This window comes from Olea europaea, chromosome 6 (genome assembly GCF_002742605.1).
Source record: "Olea europaea var. sylvestris chromosome 6, O_europaea_v1, whole genome shotgun sequence".
In the NCBI taxonomy this organism is placed as follows: domain Eukaryota; kingdom Viridiplantae; phylum Streptophyta; class Magnoliopsida; order Lamiales; family Oleaceae; genus Olea; species Olea europaea.
Window position 1 is genome coordinate 3298156 of NC_036242.1, and position 6000 is coordinate 3304155.

The window sequence follows — 6000 nt, forward strand, 5'->3', positions numbered from 1 at the left end:
ATTTCAAGCCAAATTTAGAACAACATACAGGAATGTGAAGTAACAAACAAATGGACGTATCATTTCAGGATGTTGAGTTAGGCTCAACAATATTTTATAGGTGGGTTCTAATTATATTCATTTAACAACTTGACAAACGCAAAAATTATCAATGTGTACACATGTAGAACACTGTCATTCCTCTAATAAAAACTCAATCAAAGCAGAGTAATAGCATGTTTGGGAAATATTTTACAAGCTTATAAGTTGGTGGACCCACAACTTTCGTCTACTTTTTAACGACATTCTTTGGGACCCACTACTTATAAGCACTTAAAAAGCTTAGCCAACAGGCATTAAGTTAAGAATGCAGCAGTAAGAGGAAGAAGACAGAAAGATAGACAGTTCTTGGAACTTGTTAAGGAAGGAAATAAATCAGAAATTACGTATATTAGGCAATAATTATGTTTCTTATTTTTTACTAAATTTCCATACTTGTTAACTTTTCTATAGAATGTAGGCAGAGGAGAGGAACACAATTATCTTCTTTTCTCCAATGTTATACCAACATTTATGTCAACAGAACAAAATGAGAGGAAGAAGAGAAAAAACAAAACAAGGGAAGAAACAGTAAAACTTGCCTGAAAACCAAAGTGTAAAGCAAGCCATTCAAGAATATCTGTAACTGATCTATCCTTCCCATCAGGCGTTTGAAATGTAGGAAGAGTATCCACATCGCGTATAGCTTGAACTGCTACTTTAATCTGATTAAGAAATAAGTGAAAATATAATATAAGAGAGAAAACATAGAATACTAGCATTGACAAATTATATATTCATTCAGCAGACACCATACTAACTATAATTTTAGGTGTATCTTCATAGACAACATCTGGAAATTCCATAATTGCTGATTTAACCCCAGCAGCATCCAGAGGAAGAATGGTGTAGTGCTTATGTTGCTCTCTTTTCTCCTCAATATCTTTGGCAATTCTTTTCGTCTGCATTCAGAGAGTTTTTGAGATCGCTACTCATTGAAACTCCAATATAGAATAAACAACTACAATATCAAGTACAACAAAACATTATGAAACAAACCTTATCATCAATTATTGATGAATGTACTAACGCCTTTATCACATCATACAGCACGTTTGCAATCTGATAGATCTTAGCCATCTCCTCTCCACAGAAACACACAAAGGAGAACTGATAAGTCAAATAAACATTAACACGAAATGGCCAATGTAGCTCCTACGATAACTTCGATATAAAATTAAGCCTCACGGTTTTTTCGTATATTGGCCCTCTCTAATATGTCTTCTGTAGAACATTTGAAAATATTTCTGGATTTCTCTAGAATCATCTTCCGCAAGTATGCGTTCTGTCTCTTTTTCCTGCAATCATTAAAAATTTAAGTATGACCTTAACAATCAGTATTATTGAAGCAATGAAAAGGAAGTACATATAGAATAAATCTTAAGTATTATACAATACTGCACGATACTTCATGAACATAACCATGAATATACCTTCAGAAAATTAGGACTATTCAGGTTAATGGTGTCATTAGGAAGTCTTGCAATTTCAAGCAAATAAGATTATGATGGTAAGGAAGAATGTTGATGTTAGAATGGCAGAAAAGTAGACAGATTGTAGAGAAAACATACGAGGAGGAGGAAACAAAGCAAACAGGAACTGTTTATCTCTTGCAAGAACTATTGCACGCCGAGAAATCACCTAAATATTCTCAACTATTGGAGTTAATACAGACAAAAAAAAAAAAAATGAAAATATTCTACAATCACTATGGATATTTTTAAACCAAGAGGTTTCTTTCTATGATTATTGTCTGCGTCAATAAGAATCTTAACATAGAAGGACCTCAAGCAACAAAGATCAATTAAAATCTTGAGAATGCATTAGCTAGTAGGAAGCCAAAAAGACTGCAAAAGCAAAAAGATATTAATAATGAAGACTATTGTGTCTACCTTTTGAACCCTATGTAGAAGGTATGTCTTAAACTGTCGAACACCTCGCCCACTTGAGTTTGGATCCAACCTCTGAACTTCCTCTAATGCATGCAAGCGACTTGATCCAAAAATTTAAAAGGAAAAAAAGGACTGGATAATTATTTAAACAAGATAACCCAGGAATAACAAACGAGAACCATTTTATAAAAAATCACTTTCTCAAGGTTCATGGAGTTATTCGATAGGATGACATATATCAAATGGAATGAGGAACTGAGGACCTTTGATATGATAAGATATTAATAAATGGAAAGTCGGACAAGAAAGTATGTGACCTGCACCTTTCCAAAATTGAAATAGTAATTTATCCACATCTACTTTCTTATGGAATAAAACTGACTTCACTCTTATTGTAGGTTCTTTAACAGAAGTTTTCCAATTGATTATATGTTCTTTGGGTTGATGGTTTGGACATAAATGGACTCCTCTTTATTGTCTGCTGTAAAAGTCAATGAGATTTTACCAACCCTGGTATAAGAAGAGACCATCTAAGAATAAGGAGGAGCTTCGACCTGTCCTTTGGTAAGTGTAGAATCCATAATACTAGAAAAAAAGAATATCGTGCAAAAATTGACTAGATAATATGGTTAAGGATGTCACGTATAAAAATGAAACCAAGAAAGAGAAGGAAAAACGAACAGGCATGATTTTCGGATATCAGTTCAGATTTTATGGATACGAGTTTTAGTATATCCAGATTAGGAGCATTTCCAGCTATCACACATGTTCTATCAGAGAGCATGGGATCTTCTTAAAGCACAAATTACCAGTAGCAAATGTACACAGTAAACAAACTGTTTCGTCGAATTAGCCGTCTAAATGGAGTATCGAGATCCTAAACAAATAAAAACAAGAAATTTTGTTCTTTTAAGAAAGCAATGCATAATCAAGAAACACTATAGTTCCTTCATTTAGCCTTTGTTTGACAACCATTATTTGAACTCTTTTTTTTTTTTTTTTTAATATACTCATTTTCAATCACACATTCACACAATAAAATATTATGCGCCTAATTCCAAAACATTTTCCCTACCTTTTAATAACACGTTCTCCTAAAATAATGACCATCAAACAAGGACTTAATAGATGAAGGATAAAGCCCCATTGGAACCCCCTTTTGGGAATGAGTTTTAAAATAGTGATTTTTAAGAATATGAAGTAAAAAATAAAGAAAATTTTTTTGTTTACGTGTAATATAATTTTATGGAAAATAAGTGTTTGAAAATGAGTTTTGAAAATTTTAGTTTTCAGTTTTACAAAATACCGAAAACGTGTTTAGTTTAGTATTTCTAAAAATGTGTTATAAAAAATAAGGATAAACTTATAACATAAAACTCATATTTTCATTTATGAGTAAAAAAATTTCATACAAGAAACTATAAACAGTGAGGGACATATATGTAACTTTATTCTTTTAAAAAACTTTTACAATAAGTGGATAACATAGGTTGGAATATTTTAAAAATAGCAACTAAAATCATTTAAAATCGATACTCTAAAAAACACTCATAACTGATACTCGAAACTCTCGAGGAGAAATGCCTAAATAAACAGAATAATGTTTTTTAGCCTCACTGTGGTGCTAATGTAGCATTACATGATGGGTTAAATGAAAGTTGGAATTAAATAACTTATTTCTTTCAACACATCATTTAATGTCATATTTGCCCCATATATAATGGGGTTATAACTTCAATTGGGCTAAATAGCATTATTCAAACAAAAAAAATGCCTTGAATTTTCAACAACCTTACGTAGAATTCCCGATGAGCAAGTCGAAATTAATAAATTGTACAAACCTGAATAATTAACAACTTAGCTCTAGTATTATTCTCTCTAAACGAAATGAAGAAAACCTCAAAATCAATGGTAATTGTGAATCTTACATATATAAGCGACTCTGGGATTCTCTTGCTCAATTTCATTGGCCACACGGAGAAAGGGAGCAATTGACGATAGAGACGAGGGCACAAGCTCACTGTCCACGGCGGAGGTGTCTTCTTCGCCGTCCACCAGAGAGGGGGCTCTCGTCATTCTCCTCGAAAATGACCGAGGTGGGCCCACATCTTTCTTGGTCCCACTCGAACTCGCCATAACACTACCCCAGAAGCACTACTCCAATGTAGATTACAACCCCTCTCCTTCTGGGTTTGTTCAGTTTCAATGCTTAAGAAAACGCAATGCATTCGTGTAAGTCTATTTATACACAAAAAGATAGAGATGCTTAGGAGAAGAAGTGGGGGAAAGTGTTTTTCATTTTTTTACTTTGAATTTCCCTAGGAAGAAGAGAAGAGTGTGGTGGAGGGACTTGTAGCTTTCTTGTCTGACATTAGGTTTATGGAGTAATTTTTCTTTGCTTAGCAGAGTTTTGCGAGTGATTAACTGTGAGATATTTGTGAAGAAATGTGGACAATCATGTTAATCAGTACTTTTTCTGAATGCTAATGACAATTGGAACTCCACTTTGGCACTTTGCTTTGCTTGACTGAGAATTCTTTTGAATGAAAACGTGGAGCACAAAATCACAAATTGATAATAAATCAATGCTCATTAAACATTTTCAACTCCTCTGTTTAAACGTGCATGCATCCATCGCTTCTTTCAATTTCGTGCATTCACAGTTGACGAAAACCTTCACGACAAAAAGCTAATGTGGCGGCTGATGCTTCTGACTACTTTGCTTGGGTAGATCCTCATCATCATCCACGTTATTAGTAATGGAGAAAATTCATCAAATTGGACTATAGATCACAAAATATGATCGAAAACGCCAATAACAAGATAATCTCGAACATGTATCAATGAATGGCTTAAACACGATATCGTTATCCTCAAACGATATTTGCTCCTTTTTCTATGAATTTGAGATATTTCGAAAGTTGTTGGCAAATGATTGGCAGGATTATAAAAAGCCTTGTAAAGATTTAAACACCAAAGCACAAGTGCAAATCCTAGAAAAATTGAAAAACACAAAGAATGAATATGAATATAGTTTTTAAAGATTTTGATCTTTGATTTTGGAAGTAATATGGAACCTTGATGTTTTATAATAATTTTGCCTTCAATATAGATCCACTATTTATAGGCATAAGCCACATGTACGAAAATGGTGCCAAAATATAACCCAAAAGTCACCAAAATTGTACTTACAACGGCCAAAAACCGACTTCAAACGGTCGGATTTTTTGTACCATGCGACCGCATGCCATGCGGTCGCATGGTTAAACTCAAATCGGGCCTTTAAATTTCGGTAGGTTCTTGTACGACCACAAGATTATATGCCTGTGCAATCACACAAGCCACACTCGAGGCCATCATTTTCAATTTCATTCCAACTTATACTTCCATTGATTTATTGATGTTGAACAATAATTCTCAACAATCCCTCACTTGTTCAATATTCAATAAAATCTCATATTCAAATAATACAATACTCATGCCTAAGGATTAAATATCTTTCGATTTGAATCTAACAATAGTGTAATTCCTATAAAGTAAAGTCGGAATCAAAGGTAGCGAGTAGCTTTGAACCAGTTATTCCATATGACAATACCGGTAAGAACACACACATGAGTACCACGTGTTCTCAAGTTCCTCATAACTCGCTTAACGCTTTTTATGGCCTTGCGCTTATCATTTTCAACAATCTTTTAAGAGAGAAACTCCAACTCTCTATTAAGGCGGCACCACCTTGAAGATTGTTTAGGTAAAATTCTTTCAGTACATTTGTTACTTTTAGATGTACTTGTATTTTAGCACTGAACTTCATTAAGAGTTTAAAACTCATCCCTCATTTCAGTAACAACCAGTATTAATTTAATTAGGATAGGATTATTGCGAATTTTTTATTAATGTTGCAAATATTCACATATCAAATGATTTGTTGTTACCCTTTGAACCCGTAAATTATCTTTAGAGTAATGACAAGTAGGGTTGCAGTCATTGGCAAACCTTTTTTTAGTTAAGGAGTTTCAACCCCATCTCGAAA

General features: G+C 33.5%; 1 pseudogene; it reads right to left on the reverse strand.

Moving 5' to 3' along the window:
- The window catches only part of LOC111395010, a 56759-nt pseudogene extending 52271 nt beyond the window's left edge, over window positions 1-4488 (reverse strand).
- Window positions 4489-6000: the final 1512 nt, after the last annotated feature.